Source organism: Leptonychotes weddellii, chromosome 8 (assembly GCF_054177405.1).
Source record: "Leptonychotes weddellii isolate Sample4059 chromosome 8, ASM5417740v2, whole genome shotgun sequence".
Classification (NCBI taxonomy): Eukaryota; Metazoa; Chordata; class Mammalia; order Carnivora; family Phocidae; genus Leptonychotes; species Leptonychotes weddellii.
Window position 1 is genome coordinate 64,320,795 of NC_138376.1, and position 24,169 is coordinate 64,344,963.

Genomic DNA, 24,169 nt, shown 5'->3' on the forward strand with positions numbered 1-24,169 from the left:
GCAGGGAGCCTGCTTCTGCCTCTGACCCTCCCCCCTCTCATGTGCTCTCTCTCTCTCATTCTCTCTGTCTCAAATAAATAAATAAAAATCTTTAAAAAAAAAAAAGAAAATGCTTTCTAAAAAGAGGCTGTAAGAAGGCTAAAGCTTGTTTTACAGCTGCTGTTTCTCATTAGCCAGTTCGTTATCATTGCTGCACTTCACAGCTTGCTCTATGATGTAGAAATTCTCTAGCAAGGTTGGATACTTCCTTGGTGTTCAGTAGAAGGGTTTACTTTCCTGGAGAAAAAATATTCTCCTTCTTTCTCAAGTCCCTCCCATGCTACCATACACCTTCTCATCATAAATCCTTGGCTTAAAACTCACGGTAGGCTCTAGGCTCCTTGTCTGGAGGAAGGAAGATCTGTTAGGGGACTGCTGCAATAGTCTGGGCGAGAAATGATAAATCTAAACCAAGGCAGTGGCAGTGTGCGTGTGTGTGTGTGTGTGTGTGTGTGTGTATGGCTGAGCAGGAGATTCAATTAGCCCACACAGCCCACATGCATCCTCTGCCTAGAAGGATTTGCTCAACCAGATCCTCCGATCCTTCAAGTTTCCATTCAAATGCCTCCTTCTCCATAAAATCCTCCTTGTGCCCATAACTGAAAATCTTTTCATCTCCTTTTATTTTCATTTTTTACCTCTTTTGTATATACATATACTTTTCATTTTAAAACAATCTAACGTACAGGGGGAAAAAAACGCAGTTATAGTACAAAGAACTTTTTTCTTAAACCATTTGAGAGTAAGTTACCAAGCTAATAATGCCCCACCACCCCTGAATACTTTAGTATGTATTTCTACCAAAAAAAAGGCATTCTCTACATAACTGCAGTACAACCATCAAAATCAGAAAATTAGTACTGAAACATTAATACTATAATCCTCACTCCAGTAATGTTCTTTACAGTAAATAGATCCTGTTTGGAGTCAAGTGTTGTACTTAATTACCATGTCTCTTTAATCTCATTCACTCTGGAACAGTGTCTCAGTCTTAACTCTCATGATCTTGATACTAGAAAACTATGGTCCAGTAGAACATGCATCATTTTGGGTTTGTCTGGTGTTTCCTCATGACTCATCTAGGTTATGCATCTTTAGTAAAAATATCACAGAAGTTATGTTATTTTCCTATTAAATGGTACATGAATGCAATTTGTTCTCTTACTGGTTATGTTTACACTGATCACTTGATTGAGATGATTTCTGCCAGTCTTCTCAACTCTGAAGTTACTCTTTTCCCTATGTAATTAATAATATTCCATGGTGATGTACTTTGAGACTTTTATTCATTCATGTATTTTTATCAGTATGAACTCACTGTTCATTTTATTCGATAAGTTATAATCCAATACTATAATTATTTATTTGAAGTTCAAACTGACACAGATTGGGCCAGTGGGAGACTGTTCAAAATGGTTCTTGTGTCCTTTGACTCATCTCATCATTCTTTGAGCATTTCCTTGTTTTGTGGTATAAGATGTTTCAAGCTCATTTGTACTTTCTTTGTCCCAGGCCTGGAATCATCCATTTCTACAAGGACTTCTGGTTCCTTTAAGAATGGTATTTAGAAGCCAAGTTCTCGGCCCTAGGAGTTCTTACTGCTTTTGCAGTATCAATGCTCCCAGGACCACAGAGTGGACAGAGATTAGGAATCTTGGAATATGTGTATGTGCACATACATACAAATCTACACACATTTACATCTATAGTTATTAAGACATCAGTCTAAGGGCGCCTGGGTGGCTCAGTCGTTAAGCGTCTGCCTTCAGCCCAGGTCATGATCCCAGGGTCCTGGGATCGAGTCCCACATCGGGCTCCCTGCTCGGCAGGAAGCCTGCTTCTCCCTCTCCCACTCCCTGTGCTTGTGTTCCTGCTCTCGCTGTCTCTCTCTCTGTCAAATAAATAAATAAAATCTTAAAAAAAAAAAAAAAGACATCGTTCTATATATTCTGAAAACCTTGAGTTTTCACAATTAAGTCTTCTAACTCCACTTTTATTCCAGCTTCTCCCTTTCCATATTTGCAATTCCTTTTTCCAAAGGTGAGAAACCTGGCTCCCCTGAACTTTAATTACTTATTTAAACACTTCCCTTATATGTAACCAGTCTCTCACCTTTGAAACTACCACCTCCCTCACGTAGATGTCCTCCTTACTCCACTCAGGCCATGAAAGCACATGGATGTTCTCCCCACCCTGTTCAGTCACAAAACCTCATGCCAAGTTACTCTACATACCCCCTTCCCTGTATACCTTCTTCAACCTGTTCTATCTCTAACACCCCCATGCCAGGCCACTGGCCCCCATGTGAATGCCAACTTTACTCTGCTTGGGCTCCAATACCCACCCCAGGCCATCCTACATGTGTACCCTTTCACTCTGCCAGGCTGCCCCATACATGGGCATCCTCTTCACTCTGTTTATAAATAATGAAATTTTTAAGTTAAAGGAGACACTGGTAGAACTTTTAGTCTAAGGACATTCTAATACCTTGAAGTCCTTAGCCAAACCCTAACTTTATTAGAATATGTGAAACATACTCAAGGAATAGGGATTCCTCCTTTTCTACCCACAAGGCCGGTCATCAATGTAATCATTGTTTAAAAGAGAAAGTGTATCAGTTTTTCATTATTAAATATCACACACATGTACAACACACTCATACTCTTTCACATCACTCATTTTCCTCTGAAGATCAAAAATCGTCAAAGGAGAATAAAATTATTAGTATTTTTAATGAAAAGCACTGACCATCACATTCTGTTGCTAGAAAGATTCTTCTGATGTAACAGGAATAATGGCAACAACCAAGGGCATACAAGGAAGTTATTAGGGAAGACAGAAGGAAGGAGAGAGATGAGAAAATAAGAAAGTGAAAAGGTAGGAACAGGGAAGAAAGAAAGAGGAGACCTAAGAGAGAAAAGGCAGAAGAGGGAGGCTAACTGGGAGACACGTGAAAAGACAGTGGCAGGATGCCATTCAGGAGAGTCTGACTTGGCCACCAAATCCCATGGCAAAGGGCTCTAACCCTGTAATCAGCCCCAAAGCAGTGTCCCTGTCAGAATGAAAACATATCCTCTACTCCAAGATTGCTGACAAGTAATGAAGAAACAGTTACTTCATACACTTCGCTAATACACAACTGAATGAAACTGACATCTAGAAGTTTGGTACAGCCAGCTTCTGGATTTTTATCTATATATTTGCTTAATGACACCTTTAAATGATTCCTATTTTGAGAGTCACTTTTGGAAACTACACAAATATCAACGTCTGCAAATGGTGAGAAGGTTCTCGGTCAAAACTTCAGTGAGGCAAAATATGGATAATATATGTATAAGTGGAACACTTGCAATGTTTAACATCACACCTGATTTTGCTGCTTTGATAAAGAAACTACATATCCTATAAATTATGATGTCAATGTTTCGGATTCAATCCCCTACCAGCCATCAGAAAGTGTTATCTAGTCTTGTCTAGTGTTATGGTTCTTGTCAAAACCAGGGTATTAAACCATTCCCTTTTTAAAAAGTGTAACAGAATATAAACTTTTTCTCTATTACACATATGGTTGCTGGTTTTCTAAAAAGTGTTCTTGAAACACAATAAAACTTAAGGCAAAACTTTTAGAGAAAAGGAATTCCCATTCTCAGAGTAACTCAATAGAGAGTTAATTCGTGGTTTAGGTTAATTGGCAGATATTTTTAGCTGAGGTCAATCTTTATATACTTCCTACAGGTGCTATTATAGATACTATTGAAAAGATCAATAGAGAACATTAGTTACCTTCCCAACACCCATTTCTCTTTCTTCCTTCCCAATAGAATCCTGATTTTCTTTGGATAGTGTTGCCCTCCCCCACTCCACCCCAACCCAGTGACTGAGGAAGAACAGACCTCACTGTCAAGTTGTTCCTGCTTCATTGAAAGCACTCAGCACATGGCATTGCTCTGGTCCCTGTTGTAAGTAGAGAAGTCACGTGGTCCAATTATAGTTGGGGGAAAGGGTTTTCTCTCATTTAGGATATGAACAAGTATGTATGTTGCATCAGATAGTGCTGGTAACTATTTTATAACCTTAAGAGAAGCAAGTCTAAATTCAACACTGTCACACTGAGGATTACAGAGCAGAAATATAGGAAGAATATGGATTCTTGATGACCATCATTGACTTACTATGTCACCAACCTGACCAGAACTAATTCTACTTCTGCACTTTCTGGTTATGTAAGATAATAAACTTTTTTACTATATGATTTTTTCTTGAATTGGGATTTTGTATTTGCAGCCAAAAGCATCCTAGTTGATGAAACCATGTCTCAGCTCCAGTATGAAAGCCAGAATTGCAGGGAGACATCGATGCCAAACTTGCAGTGCTGGGAAAAGTGCTTTTATAGGTGACAGTCAAAAGTTACAAGGCCTTCTCAGTTTCCCTACAGAAAGAAATCCGAAAATAATTGGCAGTACTGGAGATTTCTCTCACAGATTCCTTCTATTTAAACAACTTTAAAACTTAAATATGGACTCATAGTCCTTTCTTTTCTGGCATAGAGGAAATCAATAATGCCAGCTTTGCAAAGGTAAACTTATTGATTTGAGGACAAAGGAAATGATGCTATATAAATTCAACCCAAAAGAGTCCTGGAAAATTCTGATATTTTTTGATAACAACCTACCTTTGAGTTATAGTTTTTAAGCACTGGCTGCCATTAAAATCAAAATTTCAAAGTCAACTTAGGGCCCAAGATAACTTTCATGTTGCTATGACAACCTCTTTTTCCAGTTTAACATTAAGTTAAACATCAAGTTTAACCTTAATTTGGGCAGAGTTAATATTTACTTTGGGAGTTGTGGGGGAGGGGGGAGTTGTACAAATTAGATTTATTTAAATTATTTCCAGAAAATCACTGTTAGATTTTATGCAATCTTTTCCATAAATAAAATATCCTGTGATCAAAATGTGATGAAAATCAATTTCCAGTTTAGCCCCCTGTCGGGCTCCCTACTTAGCTTCTCCCTCTGCCTCCCCCACCCACCATGTTCTCTCTCTCTCTTTCTCTCTCTCTCAAATAAATAAATATTTAAGAAAAATCAATTTCCAGTTTAGTAAAATAAATCATATGCAAATTTGTTACATATATGTTTTATATACTGTTCTGAGGAGAAAAATTCCATTTTCATCTAATTCACAAAGGAGTCATAACTCAAAAAGTTAAAATTATTGCCAGAGACTGAATAATAACTGTAGGTGGTCAGAGAATTTATCATGAAAAAGGGAAAGGAGATAAAAGGAATAAAATAAGGCGTATTTTTAAAGTTTAGTCATGGTAAATCTAAGGAAGGACAGAGACAAGGAAAGTGCCTGCTGGCTATGACAAGTGGTTGTATATATATTTGAATCTGTTACAGTTTGTTGTGGGAAACACAACAAACACATAGGAAGCCACTAGAGCCTTTAAGATATTTCATGACAGTCTGTTGTGGTACATGCACAAATACGATGTGTATCTGTCAGTCCGAGTCCTGGCAGGAAACCCATACACAATCAAAAAGGGTATGAAGAAATTTAAACAAAAGGAATGCAGACCCCTCCTCGACTTACAATGGGGTTACGTCCAGATAAACCCATCCTAAACCGAAACTATCCTAAGTGAAAAATGCGCTTCATATACCTAGCCTACCCAACGTCAGAGCCTAGCTTAGCCTCCCTTAAACAGGCTCAGAACACTTACGTTAGCCTACAGGTGGGCAAGATCGTCTAACTCAAAGCCTGTTTTATAATACAGTGTTGACTCTCACGTGTGATGGATGAATGCTGTACTGGAAGTGAACAACAGAATGGTTGTAAGTGTGCCCGTTGTTCCCCCTCATGCTCGCCTGGCTGGCTGGGAGCTGTGGCTACCACCGTTGCTGCCCAGGGTCAGGAGAGAGCTCCGTACCACAGGCCACTGACCCGGAAAAGATCAAAATTCAAAAAGTGGAGAACAGTTTCTAGTGAATGAGTATCGCTTTTGCGCCATGGTTAAATTGAAGAATCGTAAGTCCGACCATCATAAATCGGGGACCACCTGTATTTACAAAAAAGCAGACAGGGAAGCTGGAGGGCTGATGAAGGAGCCTAGGACTGACAGCAGGAAAAGCTATCTGCACTCCTAAACGAGAAGAGGCAAAGGAGGGCGTTTTCTCAGAAGCTAAACTAGTGAGACAAGCGCACCTGACAGGAGCTATGACCTTAGGTGAGGGATGCAGAGACTCCCAAACAGCAGCCCCACGGGAAAGAGGCCAGGAAAATAAACACACCATCCTCATTCTCTCCCCATCCTCTGACTTCCTTGCCAAAGCCTTTCGTTGACTAAATCCACACAAAAACTGAGCGAAGAGGAGCTAGACTATCCTGTCTGAAGAGGCCAGACCCTGAGGCCCCAAATAGGGTCAAGGGTGGAAAAGGAATGTGACAGAGCAAACAGATACCCCCCAACACAGACACTGCCCAAATAACAACACATGGGGGCGACTAAAAGATGGAGACATTTGGTTCTGCAACAGCTTTGGTACACATTTTGGGCTAAGGTATATATTTTAGAATCCTTTCCCTTTTGTTAATGTTAGTTTTTAGTCATTATACTTTATGTTGACAACTTTTGAATATAAACAATTACATATTTCATAATCATTAACGTTGTAACAGTAAAGACAATCCTTTTTCCCTCAGGCAAAAATACCCTTCTAGTTCCATAAACCTGGCTCGACGTTATCACTGTCAAAGAGGGAAGTGTTTATATAAACTTCAGACAATTTGTGTTGACTCCATCTCCAAACTGTACTCTTTCACACTGGATTCATATTTCTCTTTTGAATTGTATGAACATAAATTGTGTGTGGAGTGTGGGTAAGTGTGTAGGTATAGTTTACGGAGCTGACCACTGGAAAGTCCATGTACACAGATGATCTCAAATGCCACCACCAGCTCATCATGTCTGTCTTTTCAGGAACTGATTAAATAGGTTGTGTGGTGCAAATGGAAAGTGTTCTGGACTTTAGGTCTGGAGGCACTGGCTATGATCAGTCTTTTCATTAACAAGCTGTAGGACTCTGGCAAGTCCCTTCACCAACTTCTTTTATTTCCATAAAAGGGGTTGAGGCACAGAGTCTCTGATGTCACTTCCAGCTTTAAAATTCTGTGGTTCTCATGCATGTCCCTAATTACCATGCCTAATAGGAACCATCAGTTTTGCTGCTTCTTGATTGCTTTAATTTGAAAGGGCCTTTTTCAAACTGACATAGAGAATGCTAAATACGCTATTTTAAATTAAAATTTGGATAAAGAAACTAGCAGATGACATTAAAACACAGAAAATCCTCAGTGACTTTTTGAGTCTAACAATTACAGCTTCCCATGAACCTTAACATTTCCCTGAATTGCAAAAATTATGTTTACCATTTCACAGGTAAATATTTACATGCCTAAGTAATGATTCCACAAAGCTATGGGAAATGAAGAGGAAAATTTATGCTCTAGAGTAGACATGTACTTTGTAATTCAGCTCCACTGAAGAAACTCTCCTTAATATCCTTAATATCTTCTTCAAGGTCCCAGAACAAAGGAAAGAGCTATTTGTCCACTGCGAAGGCTGAAGTATTCCATGCAAGCTGTCAGATGGGTATTCAAAAAACATTACTGCATTGTATAAAGTCCTATGTATTTAATACCTACTATACACTGTATTAAGTGCATTATGTGTATTGTTTAATTCTCACAACTGTCCTTTGACATTATCTCCAATTTTCTGGTCTCAGAAAAGTCAAGTACCTTAATCATAGACAGCAGCTAGTAGGGGACAGAGCCAGCATTTGAACCTATGATTCTAAAGCCAAGACCTTCATTCTTGTTACTCCGTTGTCTCTGGCAACACTGGCCAGACACATCCCCCACATTTCAAATACTTCATTGTTTTTCATAGATAATGAAACTGTTCACTTAACTTTGCTTTCTCCCTTGAGTGATGCCTCTGCACACTGAGCCCCTCCACATGTCCCTCCAGCAACATCCACCAATCCCTCAGGAATGAGAATGAAATAGGCTTGGCCTCAAATATCAGTGTTCCCTGTAACAGGGACAATTGACACATCAATGTAGCATGTCTTTAGGCATGAAAAGCCCTATCTCTTTTCTCTCTTCTTAATTATAGACCACATTTTTTCATAAGTATCTACCTCCTCTCTCCTTCTGCTGTAAGTGTCCAATTGTCCTGTATCCAATTCTCTCTAGAAGACATCTACCTTCTAAATGTACTGTAGAAAATTTTTGATCTTTACTGGTCTTTGAGAAATAAAGAAAGATTAGAGGCACTGCCCTAGACCACTCCACTTCTGTCTTAGACTGGATCTCCTGAAAACATTCTGAGATGAAAAATTGTGTGCATAATGTTGGTTGGAGAGTGCTCTCAGGAGATACACCTGCAAAGAAGTGAGGAAAGAACTGAGGGAAGGAGGACCCAGGGATGGGTCAGATCTGGAAAGGGGTCTGGGATGGAGAAGCATGGAATGCTCTACACCCTGTCAGACTGGTGGACCTAACTTGTGTCTTCAGTTTAATTACCTGTTTCTCTTCCAGACAAAGGGTTTTTAAGGTCTAAAGGCCAGTCTGAAATCTGACTATGCAGAATTTAAAAGATCCTGAGCTTTCTTTCCTGGGAAAATAAATGGAATAAAGAAAGATTATGAAATATGAAAGTTCTAAAAATAATAGCCTGAAACTGGGTAATTTGAATGAAAGCTAGTCAAATCTGTATGGAATATAGCATATTACTGATTCATTATCAGATCACATAATTTAATTATATTCTACTTACCATGCAGTTTTCACACCCTAAACCTCTCAGTGTGAAGTCTATGTTATCTGATTAGAGAAAGCAGAAAGAGAAAGAAAGAGGCCATGCAAAAGAGAAGCTTAGTTAAGGATGGCAGACTGCATTGCAAATTCAGAAACATCTTTAATATGTAAAAGAAATGATGCAAATTAATCTTTTGTTTTCTATAAATAAGCCAGGTTTGATTACCTTAAACTATTGGTAAGAATATTTTTCCCTTTCATCTTTCCTAGACTTGAGCCATTTACAATTTGTAACACAGAGAACCATTTTTCAGATCTAATTTAACATGTAACTCTTTGTTGTTTCAATTGAATTTAGCAAAACCCAGAAAGAAAATTCCTTCCTAAAACAGAATTAATTTCTACAACATGTTGATTTAAGAGCTGCTAATTTCGGCACATACATATCCCTATTGCTAGGTTTTTCCAGTCAGGCTTTAAAGATATTCTTCCAAAATATGTATATATCTCAAGTTCTAAAATAAGGAGGCTTTAGTGACTGAAAGATGTTGAGGAAAATATAAAGCTTATTTAAAAGTATCAAGGCAAGGGATGCCTGGATGGCTCAGTTGGTTAAGCATCTGCCTTTGGCTCAGGTCATGATCCCAGGGTCCTGGGATTGAGCCCTGCATCAGGCTCCTTGCTCAGCGGGGAGCCTGCTTCTCTCTCTGCCTGCCGCTCCCCCTGCCTGTGCTCTCTCAATCTCTCTGACAAATAAGTAAATAAAGTCTTTTAAATAAATAAATAAATAAACAAACAAATAAATAAATAAAGTCAAATATGTGTATTTGTCAAGTCAAATATATGATATTTGACTATACTATGACTTGGTATTTGACTATACTATCAGTAGTATAATCTATGCTGAAAACAATTATTTACCTTTCTCCTAATGGGAGATTATATAGTAAGTATGCAAATAATGCTGATAGGTGAATCTGATGAAATAAATTAATAACATAATAAACACTCTAAAGATTATATAATAAATATGCAAATAATGCTGATAGGTTAATCTGATGAAATAAATTAATAACTCAATAAACACTTAAGGTTTCCCTGTATGTATGTATTTAAAACATTTCCCATAAATTCCAGTGTCGTGGAAATTATACAAAATGTACTTTTAAGACTGTCTCTAGGGGTGCCTGGGTGGCTCAGTCGTTAAGCGACTGCCTTTGGCTCGGGTCATGATCTCAGGGTCCTGGGATGGAGCCCCACATCGGGCTCCCTGCTCAGTGGGAAGCCTGCTTCTCCCTCTCCCACTCCCCCTGCTTGTGTTCCCTCTCTCGCTGTCTCTCTCTATCAAATAAATAAATAAAATCTTTAAAAAATAAAAATAAAAAAAGACTGTCTCTAAAGGAGACACAATTAATATTTCATTTTTGATAAATTATGCTAGGAATAGGATACAAACTTGTGGAAAGTGTAGTTTTTTATTTGTTTTATTTACACCATATCCCCAACAGGTGAAACAGTAACTGCACAAAGTAGGTGCTCATAACTGCTGAATTAATAAATTAGGACAAGTTCAGGGAGGACTATAAGGCAATACGAAGAACAAGAAATGGTCCTGGCCATTCAATGAATATACTTTGCCTTAGAAAGAGAACTAGCAGATATTTAAAGCAGAAGGAGAACTCCAGGTTTAGGTTAAGACTAAAACACTATTGACATCTGTCCAAATTCTATTCACAATCTTGGGTTCTTACATAAATGTTCTGAATTCTTTTAAAATAGCACAACGGGCATAAGCCCAGAACCATGACAGCTTTGTTCCAACACAGTTAAGAGATGGCCTGTTTATGAAATATCTTTACCATGAATTATTCATGCTGGGAAATCAACAAAATACTTACTAATTCAGCTGTAATGCTTAACTGTGTTATTTGACCAAGAGATTGAAATGGTCCTGGAAAAGCCAGGAGAGAAGTGAGAACTTGGCAAGATATATGACCCCATGGAGTCACATAAAAACCCTAAATATTCCATTATCATCACTATTATATAATATGCTTTATGCTTTATAAAGCAAATTGGTACATATTATCTAAATTGATGAGCATGACAACCTTGTGAGTCAGGTAGCAGTACTGAATCATGTTGGAAGTTTGGAAGTACTAATGCCAATCTTTTGCAACCTAACCAGTTGAAAGTAATAATGATAATCATGATCATACTAATCATAGCTAGTACCTAAATAGGACTTATTTATGTGCCAAGTGTGACCTACATGCCTTTACATGTTAGCTCAGTTACTTCTCCAACCATCACAAGTCTCCAAAGGGGAATCGAGGCATCTGCTTTATTCAAGATGGTTGGCAAATTCACTTCCCACCTGGTAAAAAAAGAAAAAAAAATTCATTTTTTTGTCCCTCTCTCCTGCATTGAAGATAACTAGGGAATGACCACGCTGACTTTTCCACCCAGTGTCATGCTATAAAGCTGGAACAGAGAGAACTGGGGTGTAGCTGGAACAGGCTCATGTGGTCTGATGGTTCGTTTACTGACAGCCTGAGCATGTGAGCTCCAGCCTTCCCTGCACCCAGGCAGGTCTGTGAGCTGAGGGAGGGGTGGACACAAATGCCAGGCTTTCTCCAATCTCACACTCTCTCTCAAGTTTTTTCAGTAGGTGGAAAATTTTTACTGAAAATGATGCTGCTCTCTCCTGGGAAGTAAAGCAGATATGCCCCATGCCTCCATGGGAAACTGAAGGGAAGAAAATGAGTGTTCCAGTCCATCCTACCCCCAGCACCTCCAACATCCAAATGAGGGAAACTCATGAAGACCATGTAGGCTTAGTTTCTTCCTCAGAAGCAAGGAACTGGCAAGTAGCAAAGACAAATCTTGAGCCCTAGCATTCTGACCACAGAGTGCACATCATTTTCACTCTACACTACACTGGAAACCTTGCACTCCAACAAGTTTGATGAACGCTGAAAGGCAAACATTCTAGAAGTCAAAACCCTTGAATGCTCTTCTGGAAATGCTTTCATGCCCTAACCAGATTCTCTTTTTCCCATAATTTCTTGTCAAATGTGCTGAAAACATATCATTCAAACCATTTCTTTCTGAGCCAAGTTAACGATGGAGTAAACAACAAAAAGGAAAGGAAAAAATTGTAATTATACTTCATCTCACAACAGCATATTTAAAATTTGACTCAGTCTGACTTTGATGTATTTCTATTAGTCAATAAGTACTCATTATACTGTGTAACAGGGTAAGACATCTTCTCTTCATAGAGTTAACAGTTGTGCCAAAAGCACTGATATTTTGCTTTTCTGAATATCAGACTCAGGAAGAGAGGTTATATTATTCTCTTTTTTCATCAATCTTCATTCAAAAGGTATCCCAATATGGAGCTGCTTGTTAGTTTACTTTCCACTAAATATAGACACATAATTAATATGTGCTGGGCCATAAAGTGTTTACTTACTGTTTATTAACAAGCTCAAATTGCAGAACATGAATACATTTGACTGCATTCTGTGAAAAACAACTGAGAGTCTTGAACTTCCTAGTGAGAGTAGGATTATATCACCTTCCAGGCTGGAAGACAATTTTATATTTTACATGCTTGTATTTTGTAACTACTACTGCTGTTATTTACTATTTGTGATGTTGTGGAGAAGGGAAGAAAGTGATATCACTTCCTAGCTGTGATTCTTATAAACAATAAAAAAGTAGCATGAAGGGTCACAATTCTATCAGTTTTCCGATAAGAAAGAGCTTCAATTCATAAGCATGGTGGCTGGAAGAATTGGTTTTTCTCTAAGCAGAACCTGAATTGAAATTAGATTGAATCAAGACAATGGTCCTCAGCACCTTTGCTGCCATTTAGAAGGATAATGATTTTTTTTTATTTCTGGGAAAATAAAAAATCTTAGTTTTTCAGATACCAATCTAGGCTAGTTGCTAGTGATTGATCACTAATCAGTCATAATTCTCTTCTGCTGAGTCCAGGCACCACCTCTGAATCCTCAGCCCAGCACTCAATTAGTCAGGACCCATGAGTTAGAGTTTATATTAGGTGAAACTATTTGCCTTTCCTATTACATTTGAAGTACCTCACCTGTAGCAGTTTTAAAAGAAAAAAATAAATATAATCCTATAATATTTACAGAATATCAGTGCTCTTTCAAATTCTGATTAGTGCTACTAATCCCTATAGACTCTTTCAACACTTTGCAGGAAAATGGTGAAATCTAATTAACTATATTCTGGAAGGACTGTAGCTGATAATAGCTTAGCAACTAAGAGGGTTCATCAAGGTAAAAAGAAACATAACAAAGTCCCCTATTGAGCATTTGAAAAATGGCGCTGGTATAATCAAGGAACTGACTTTTAATTTAATTTAATTTTAACTTAGTCATCAATGGCTGCCATATTGGATAGCACAGGTATATTGAATCTTGTTTTACCTTCATAATAACCTGGTAAAGCAGGTCATCTCCACTAAAAAGAGAAGGAAGTACAGACATATTAAGTGACTTGCCAAAATTACAAAACTGGAAGGTGACCAAATGTATACTTGAATCCAGTTCTCAACTGGATTCCAAGTTCTCAGCTCTGGGAATCCCAAGTTCTCAACTCTTTCTATGGTATCATATCAAGCTCAAGGTAAGTATGAATCAAGAGAGGACAACCCCCCAAAACTCATGATTGTACACAACCCACTAAAAGTTCACAATAGGAAGTACACTACAAAGAACTAACTGTCAAAAATCTGAAACCTTATCCTACTTGTAAGCTAACAAATAAGCATGCCACAGTTTCGTGAAAGCCATCAGAAGACAGGAGATTCCTGAGTCAGAGAGTAAGAATTTTATTATAGCAATAGCAGTAGCCAGAGTATTAGCATTTTCTTGTGCCAATTTCCCAAACCCAAACCCACACAGTGATGCAAAAAGGGTCAGATGACTCTTGCACATGCAGTGAGTGCATTACGGTTTCCATACAGAGCTTAGGGAACCCAAATATTTTATAATGGGCAGTATGCATCCTGCCCATTACCCCAAAAAGAGGCATTACCTTTATCATACTAGACAATAAGCATGCCTGCCTTTCCCAATCTCCGCCTTTCAAGACTATTCTCTATACAAATATCCTTGAAATAGATAGTCTGGAACAAAGGCAATCCCAAGACTTGCATAAATGTGAGAGACCACACACCACCCATGAAAGTGACAAACTGAGAGAAAACCAGCAAAGAAAAGAGAAAGATGTCTAAATACCAACAACATGAGAGTCAAAGTGTACAGATAAATGTGCATGTTTGATAGAAAGATTATGTGTCCAAAGTTATAAACAGAAAATAAATGTTAAAACAAGAAAATTAAGGTGAAAGTAAATTTGAAAAATAATAGTGATATATAAGTGTCAGGAAACATTAGCATTTTTATTGGGCATCAATAGTACATTTATAAATATAATGTCCCCAAAACTAGAGGTTACTTCACTCTCAGATCTGAATTGTAAATATATGCACATACCTCTCTTCCAGTCACCATAAAATTGTAGCATAAAAATCATAGGATGTTAGACCTGAAAGATGCTCAGAAATAATGAAGTCCTAATTATACGGACAGGGAAATTGAGACCCACAGGCACAGAGTGTCTTTTTCAGGGCCACACAACCATCTATAGATCTGAGATGCATTCACAGATGTCTCTGCTCTTGACCCCTCCATTTCATTACAACACCCTATCTCTTATTTCTCACCTTGAAGTGGATTGAGCCAAAAAAAAATAGATACCTGCAAACCTCCCTCTTGTAGAATATGCCCTTGGAACTAGTTGGAGCAGAGCCAAGTAGTCTGAGCTAGCAATCCTTCCCCAGGTGGAAGCCCAGTAGGAAACCTTAGCCCTGCACATAGCTTAAATGCTCGTTCCCTTAGGTCTACCACAAAGGCACATTGCATTGCAGAAGAGTTAAAAGAAAAATGTGTGCACAGCACAGGAAGGAGCCCAGATCTTCTCTGAGGAGTTGAGTACTTCAGGGGTATCATTAAAGCTGGGTCAAAAAAAAGTCATTTCATTTTTTAAAAAATATGGTAATAGAACCTCAAGCACCAGCTCACTTCAATGACAGGCACTTCATAAAGTTCATTTTTATTATCCTCAGCTGAAAAGTAAATAACACTTCTGCAGGTGTCCTTCATATTAAAAGGCTTTATTTGCTGGCAATAGAGACTCTCTGTTGACTAAAACCTTATCTATACTTTACAGAGCAGATTGTTTTTCCCCAACACCTTTCAAAGAGGTATAGCCAGTCCATTCTGGACAAAGGAAAACAGTGTGATAAAAGAGATGATGCAACAACAGCCAACTGATAGAGCTCTCAATGGCCAAACCTGGAACAATTTGAGCAAAATCCAATAATGCAATATTCAATTATAAGCCAAAGAATAAAATAAATATTCATGAGTCCATATTTATAAACAAATAATGTAAATAAGCATCAACAGCACTTTTATAAAGATAATTTTCCCAAAAGTAGAGTCTACTGTTTCCTTAGGACTGAATCATAAATGTATAGATGTATATAAATATAAATTACTGAATAAGTAAGTAAGTGGTAGAGGACAGACAAATCTTCCTTACAGAAGAATTCCAAGTAATATATATACATATTCCCGCCTCCAGGAGGTGGAACTTAATTGCCTCCCCTTGAAGGTGGGCTAGACAAAGGGACCCACTTCTAAAAAATAGAGCACAGAAAGGGAAAAATAGTCCCTTTGCAGTGGAGAGTCCTGGCAAGAGCTACCTTAACCAAGTGATGAAGGTTAACATTGCCATTGATGTCGCATGGATATGATGTATGCTGATGTGAGGGAATGAGAAGGGCACTTCAATTCCAATGTATTCTTTCCAAATCCCATAACCCCAGTCTAATCATGAGAAAAACATCAGACAAACCGAGATCAGAAGACATTCTACAAAATATTTAGCCAGTACTCCCTAAGACCTTCTAGGTCATGAAAAACAAGCAGAGTGAGAAATTGTCACAGACCAGAGGAGACTGAGAAAATATGACAACTAACTACAATGTGGCATCCTGCAATGAAACAGAAAGAAGGCATTAATGGAAAAGCTAGTTAAATCCAAATAAGTTCTGGAGTTTAGTAAATAGTGATGAATAATGTTGCTTTCTTAGTTTTGATAAATGTACTTTGTAATGTAAGATGTTAACAATGGGTAAAACTGGGTGGTGGATATACTCTCTGTACTATCTTCATAACTTCTCTATAAATTTAAAATTATACCAAAACAAAAAGTTTGTTTAAAAAAAATAGAGGGGCACCTGGGTAGCTCAGTTGGTTAAGCGTCCGCCTTCGGCTCAGGTCATGATCCCAGATCCTGGGGTCGAGCCCCACATCGGGCTCCCTGCTCAGCAGGGAGCCTACTTCTCTCTCCCCCTGCCATTCCCTCTGCTTGAGCTCTCTCTCTCTCTCTGTCAAATAAATAAATAAAATCTTAAAAAAATAAAAAAAATAGATGATACAAATTTATGTGTGATCCTGCCTGGAGCATGGCAGAATTCTGTATCTAATGCATTGCCCAATCCAAGAAGCACAGTTAAAGAAGGCTTGGGGAAGCTAAATGAGTTCAAAAGACAGGGGAGGACTAACAACAGCGCACTTCACAATAAAAGGAAAAGCGATGTTTGTTCTTCACTGAATAACCTGAGTGTTATTTGTGTAGTAATCTGAGAAGCAGAATATATTCTGAACATAACAAAAATTGAGGCTCTCCTTTATAGGTCAGGAAAGTAATAAGGTAAAAGCCCAAACCAATAAACTAACCAGATTCTTTGAAAACAAAAGTGTGCTGGCATCTAATAATGTCTATGCTTAATAGTATAAAAGATTCAAATTGAAAACATAAGTTTTAGACAAACCCTTCAAATTTGAGAAATTTCTCTAAATTCTTTTGATAAGTTATCTGGGATATTATAATAATATCTGACATTTATATTATCATTTCCAAAGTAGTAAAACCATTTTGCCAATAAATTGTATCTCTTTCTTGCCACCCAGTTCTCTAAATTACTTCCTTTTCCCACTCAGGCTATCCTCTGCTTTCAGCCCCAACCCAAACTCCCCACCTGTGCCCCCACTCCCAAGTCCCAACTAAATCCCATCTCTTGCTTTTGACACCTTTTTGGATTCATCTTCTAAATCATAATCCCTTCAAAATGACTGTGAATGGATGGATGGACATCTGGGCTCTTTCCATATTTTGGCTATTGTGGACATTGTTGCTATAAACAATGGGGTCAATCAACAGATGAAAGGATAAAAAGATGTGATATAGATATAGATATATAGATATAAACACACAATGGAACATTACTCGGCCACCAAAAAAAATGAACTCTTACCATTTGCAATGATGTGGATAGACCTAGAGGGTGTTATGCTGAGCAAAATAATTGAATCAGAGAAAGACAATTACCATATATTTCACTCTATGTGGAATTTAAGAAACAAAACAGATGAACATAGAGAAATGGAGGGGAAAATAAAATAAGACAAAAACAGGGAGATAAACCATAAGAGACTCTTAGCTATAGGAAACAAACTGAGGGTTCCTGGAGGGAAGGTGGGTGAAGGGATGGGGTAACTGGGTAATGGGCATTAAGGAGGGCGCTTGATGTAATGAGCACTGGATGTTATATGAAACTGATGAATCACTAAACTCTACCTCTGAAACTAATACTACACTATATGTTAATGGATTGATTTTAAATTTTAAAAAATGACTGTGAATTAATGGAAGTGACTTAATGGGTTAAAAAAGGCATATGTTAGCTTTCCACATAAACTTTATGTAGATGAGGAAAGCTACCTTGCTCTTTTTCTCCTCATCTTTGCATAGAAACATATAATTGTGTTTCCAAAAGAAGCCAGAAAGGCATGGGCATAACTTATAATACATGTGGTATGAATTTTCTTGAAAAACAGCCCTTAAAGTCAAATTCAACTATGACTGTTTACAAAGAAACTATGTTATGGAGACTGACAAATGCATAATATTTTTATCAATATATATGAGGCTTACATTTTGTTTCATCACTTTTATTGCTGAAGAATATATTTTTTAATATTTATTTATTTTAGAGAGAGAGAGAGCATGAGCAAGCTGGTGGGAGGGACAGAGGGAGAGGGAAACAAGCAGACTCCCCCACTGAGCAGGGAGCCTGATGCAGGGGCTCCATCCCAGGACCCTGAGATCATGACTGGAGCCAAAATCAAGAGTTGGACGCTCAACTGACTGAGCCACCCAGGCACTCCAGCTGATGAATACATTTTAAAGGGATGGATTAAATATTCAAGGACACAAACACAAGGAAATACCTCTTAGTTCAATATGAAGATAACAAATCCATTAGTATATCTACATATGAGCATGCTCAGCAAAGAACAAACTGAACAAATGTTTATTGAGTACCTCTGAGGTGTCAGGAAATGTGCCAACACTTTGGCAAATGCTGTCTCATTTCATTTTTTCTATAAATATGTAAGGTCGATATAATTATCCTCTTTTCAAATTGTAAAACCAAGCATCCAAAGATTAAGTCACCCAAGGATATGTTACTTACAGTAAATAATTAGTTCCTTTAACTGATAAACCCTAAAATATCAGTGGTTTAACACAATTAAATGCTATTTCTCATTCATATCACCATCTAATGCAAATCAGATGGGGAAGAGGTTGTATTCTGCCCCACCTGATCATTCGGAGCCCCCCAGGATATTTCCATCTGTCCACTGGTGGATGGAAATTAAGAGCAAGGATAGTACATGAAAAGTTTTTGTAGACCAGGCCTAAAAGTGGCACATACCACTATATGCTCGCATTCATTCCCCAAAAATGATCCCTCCTCTGTTAATAGGGAAAGAATGAATGCTTTCTCCCTAAGATAGGGAACAAGCTAAAGAAGTATGCCCTCACTACTGATAATCAGCATAGTACTGGAAGGTCTAGCTACTTCAATAAGGCAAGAAAAGACATACAGATAAGAAAGAAGAAAGGAAAGTGTTCCTATTTGCAAATGACGTGATCATCTCTGTAGAAAACTCTGGAGACCAAAAAAAGTCCTATAACTAATAGGTGAGTTAAACAGGGTCAAAACACAAAATCAACCACATTTCTGTATCCTAAAAATAAATGTGCCAAAACTGAAGTTAAAGACACAATGCCATTTACAATCACTCCAAAAAACAAACAAACAAATAAGATGCTTAGGAATAAATCTACTATCACAGGCGCAGGACTTGTATGCTGAAAATCACAAAATGCTAAAGAAATAAACAAAAGGAGACTTGAATAAATACAAAGTAAATACAAAGATGGTAGAATTAAAAGTAAGCACATCAATAATTACATTATGTGTAAATAATCTAAACATTCTAATTAAAAGCAGAGAAAGTCAGACTGGACAAAAGTGCAAGACCCAACTAGAGGCTGTCCATAAGAAACCCATTTAATATAAAAACATAGACAGGTTAAAAGTAAAAGGATAGAAAAAGATATACCACATAAACATTAGTTAAAAGAAAGCTGGAGTGGCTATATTAATATCATACAAACTAAACATCAGAACATAGAACATCAGGGACACAGAGATATTACATAATGATATAACAGTCAATTCATCAAGAAGACATAGCAATTCTAAATGAGTATACATCTAATAACTGAGTTTCAAAATACAATACTCAAAAATTGATCTGATCAAGGGGGGAGATTGGCATATCTAAAGTTATAGTTAGAGATTTTAACACCCTTCTCTCAACAATTGATAGAACAAGTTGACAAAACATTGGTAAAGGTACAGAAAATTTGAACAATACTGTCAAGCAAGTTACATGGAACAATCACAGAAAACACATTCACTTTAAACATACATATAACATCACCAAGATAGACTACAAACTGAGCCATAAAATAAGTCCTAAAAAATTTCAAATGATTGAAGTCATACAGACTATGTTTTGTGAGCCTGGGTAATATGACATTAAAAGTCAGTTTTAAAAGAATACATGAAATCCTTAAATATTTTTGAAGTTAAGAAATGGACTCCTAAATGTTACATAAGTCAAATATGAAGGAATTAGAAAATATTTCTGACTGATAATGAAAATACAAATACTAAAATTTGCAGGATGCAGCTAAAATAGTGCTTAGAGCAAAATTTGTAATTCTAAATGCTTATGTTGTTGATGAAAAAAAAGTTTTAAACTATCTTAGCTTCTACATTAAGAGACTAGAAAAAGAAGAGTGAGTTAAGCCAAAGTAAATAAAGGAAGGAAATAATAAATATAAAAGCTGAAAGTAATTAAATAAAGAATAGATAATAGAGGAAATCAAGTCATTCAGAAGCTGATTCTTTGTAAAGATTAATAAAATTGAAAAATCCTTACCTAAACTGATCAAGAGGAAAAAATAAAATTATCAATATCAAGAATGAAAGAGAGAATACCACATAGATATTACAGGCATTAAAAGGATATGAAAGGAATATTATGACTAACTTTATGACTATGAATTTGACAACTTAGATTAAATGAACAAATTCCTTAAAGGACATAAATTACCAAAAGTGATATAAGAAAAAAGAGAAATTCTAAAAAGCCAAATATATGGTATTTTGATGTTGGTGTTGTTGTTGATGGGTTTTTTTAAGTATAGTAAAGAAACTGAATTTACAGTTAAAAATCCCCCCACAAGGGGCGCCTGCGTAGCACAGTTAGTTAAGCGTCTGACTTGATTTCAACTCAGGTTGTGATCTCAGGGTCATGAGATCAAGCCACATCGGGCTCTACACTCAGCACAGTCTGCTTAAGACTCTCTCTCCCTCTCCCTCTGCCTCACCCCCACCCTGCCTCCCCTGCCTTTCCAATAAATAAATCTTTAAAAAGAAAAAAACCTCCCCACAAGGAAAACTCAAATCCAAAGGAATCCGCAGGTACATTCCATCAAGTATTCACAAAATAAATGACACTGATATTTCTCAAACTCCTTCAGAAAATTTTTAAACTCATTTTTTAAAGCCAGCATAGCCTTGATACCAAAACTCACAAATCAATTCGAGAAAAGAAATTTTCATACAATATCTCTCCTGGGCATAATGCAAAACTCCTTAACAAAATATTAGCAAATCAAACTCAGCAATATATATTTTTAAAAAATACATCAAAACTAACTGAAGTTTTTCCAAGACTGCAAGACTGGCTTAACATCCAAAAATCAGTTACTATGATTCACCACAAGATATCATAAAACTATCTCGGTAGTTGAAAAAGATACATTTGATAAAATGCCTACTTATTATAAAAACTATCAGATTTAGGAATAGAAAAAAATTTCCTCAAACTAATAAACAGGATCCAAGAAAAACTTATAGCTAGTATATTAATGGTGACTGAAGAACATTTCCCCCATCTGATTGGGAAGAAGATAAGAATGTGTGCCCTCACCACTTCTATTTAGCATTTTTCTATAGTTCTAGGCAGTATGACATGGCAAGACAAAGAAATAAAAGCAATAAAATTGTAAAAGAAATAAAACTGTCTCTGTTTGCAAATGAAATTATTGTTTTTATAGAAAAATCTTAAGAATCTATAAAATATCTACTAGGATCAATAAAAGAGATCACAGATTCAAAATCAATATCCAGAAATACATTGTATTTCTCTATACAAGCAGTAAATATGGAAATTGAAATACAAGTACCATTTACAAAAACATCAAAAATATTAAAATACATAGGGATATTCCTCTTTCTGCTACTGCATTATTAGTTTATAGAAACACTACCTATTTATGCACCCTTATGTTTATTGCAGCATTATTTACAATAGCTAAGATCTAGAGGCAGCCCAAGTGTCCATTGACACATGAATAGATAAAAAATATGTGGTATGTAGATATAGATACACACACACAATGGAATATTACACAGCCATAAAAAAGTTTGAGGGTTTGTTTTGCCATTTTTGCCATTTGTGACAACATGGATGGACCTAGGTTAAATAAGTAAGTCAGACTGAGAAAGACAAATACCATATGATTTCACTCATATGTGGAATCTAAAAAGCGAATGAACGAACAAAAAGCAGATTCAGACCTATAAATACAGATAACAAACTGATGGTTTCCAGAGGGAAAGTGGGTACGTGGGATGGACAAAATGGGTGAATGAGTGAGAGATACAAGCTTCCAGTTATGAAATGAATAAGTCATGGGAATGAAAGGGACAGTATAAGGAATACAGTCAATGGTATTGTAATAGCATTTTATGGTGACAGATGGTAGCTACGCTTGTGGTGAGCATAGCATAATATATAAGCTTGTCAAATCACTACATTGTATACCTGAAACTAATGTAACATTGCATGTCAACTCTATTCAAATTTAAAACTTAAATTAAAAGATACATGGGGATAAATTTAAAGAAATACGTGCAAAACCTCTACACTGAAAATTATAAATATTACTGAGAGAAACTAAGAAATAACAAAATAAGTGGAGAATGCTTCTTTTTTCTTGGAGAACACAGAATATTAATAAATTTTAATTCTCCTTAGTCTATAGTTTTTACACAATGCCAACTAAAATTCCAGCAGGTTTTTGTAGAAATTGACAATTTGATTCCAAAATTTATTTGGAAATTCGCAGAACCTGGAATAGCCAAAACAAGTTGAAAAAACAGAACAAAGTTGGCCTCACACCACCTGATCTCAAGACTTACCTTAAAAGCTACAGCAATCAAGACAACGTTATACTGACACAAAGGCGGATCAAGGAACAGAAGAGAGGGCATAGAAATCAACTGACATATACAATTGATTGATTTTTGACAAAGACACCAAAGCATTTCAATGGGGAAATAAAGTCTTTCCTACAAAATTTGCTGAAATAACTAGACATCCACATGGGGGGAAAAGATGAACCTCAACACCTACCTCATATCCGAATGCAAATATTTATTCAGGATGGATCATTAACTGTTGGTTTCCTAATTTGGGAACTTCTCAGGTAAAATCTGAAATTGGCCCCTGAATATGGAGGGCAAGGAGAGTCTAAGAGACAGACTGCTCCAGATTGGTGAGTGGTAGGTTTAACAACAAAGGGAAATTACACAGGAGGCTTGTCTTGGGTGGCCGTGAGATGAGTAGATCTCCACACCCACCCTCCAGAATCTTTAAAGTTTATATAGAAGACTTACCTGCATTCAGTAATGTATACCATCCAGATAGTCTAACCAACACATTGCTCTCTCAAGGCTGCATCCTTGAAAATGGCTCCCACTGTAGGAATGGTAGGCCAGGCACACATTCCAAGGATGGGGGACTGTAGGTGGTGAGATGTCTCTGATTGTCTGGGTCCAGCTCACAGGTCACCAAGTGGTCATGTCCCCCTGACGACCTCTTCCAATATGAAAGCTAAAGGTATTAAGCCTCTAGAAGAAAATATAGAAAAATATCTTTGTGATCTTGAAGTCATTTCCTGGGACACAGGAAGCTCTAATCATAAAGAAAAATAGGTAACTTAGACTTCATCAAATTAAAATCTTCTGCTTATAAAAAGACATCATTAAAAAATACAAAGGCAAAGTATAGAGTAGAAGAAAATGTTCACAAAACATTGTTCTGACAAAAGACATGCGTCCAGAATATAAAAACATTTCCTAAAACCCTATGTACTCTGTTTTGATTTTTACAATAATGTTTTCCTGTTATTATGAATATAATAACCTCATAATACCCACATGTCATGTCCCAAGCACAAATTAAATAAGCGAGAAGAAGAGAATAAAGAACCCTACACTCCAGTATCTCCTCTACCCCTTTGCTCCCAGTGAAGACCAAATGAGAAACAAACTATTTACCCTTTCTTTCCTGTAGACAGGCCAAGAAAATTCTTTAAGAAGGTTGAGAAAGTGAATTTAATGAACAATTGGAGAGATAAAATTAGTAATATGAGGGCAAGCAACTGCTCCTGAAATTTAAAAAAAAAAGGGAAACAGACACATATTGAAGATTTTTTTCTTTCTTTTTTTCTTTTTTTAATTTTTTTATTAACATATAAGGTATTATTTGTTTCAGGGGTACAGGTCTGTGATTCATTAGTCTTACACAATTAACAGCACTCACCGTAGTACATACCCTCCCCAGTGGCCATCACCCAGGCACCCCATCCCTCCCACCCTCCTCCACTCCAGCAACCCTCAGTTTGTTTCCTGAGATTA

General features: G+C 37.0%; 1 protein-coding gene across 2 annotated transcripts in view; it reads left to right on the plus strand.

Moving 5' to 3' along the window:
* Positions 1–24,169, plus strand: part of HTR1E (5-hydroxytryptamine receptor 1E) — an 87,530-nt gene that overhangs the window by 51,269 nt on the left and 12,092 nt on the right. The window contains exon 4 of one of the 2 annotated variants that reach the window (XM_081828611.1): positions 3,861–3,998. The exons of the other annotated variant lie outside the window; for it this stretch is intronic. The gene's annotated coding sequence lies outside the window, so the exon portion shown is untranslated. The remainder of the gene's footprint in view (positions 1–3,860; positions 3,999–24,169) is intronic. 2 annotated transcript variants of the gene reach the window in all.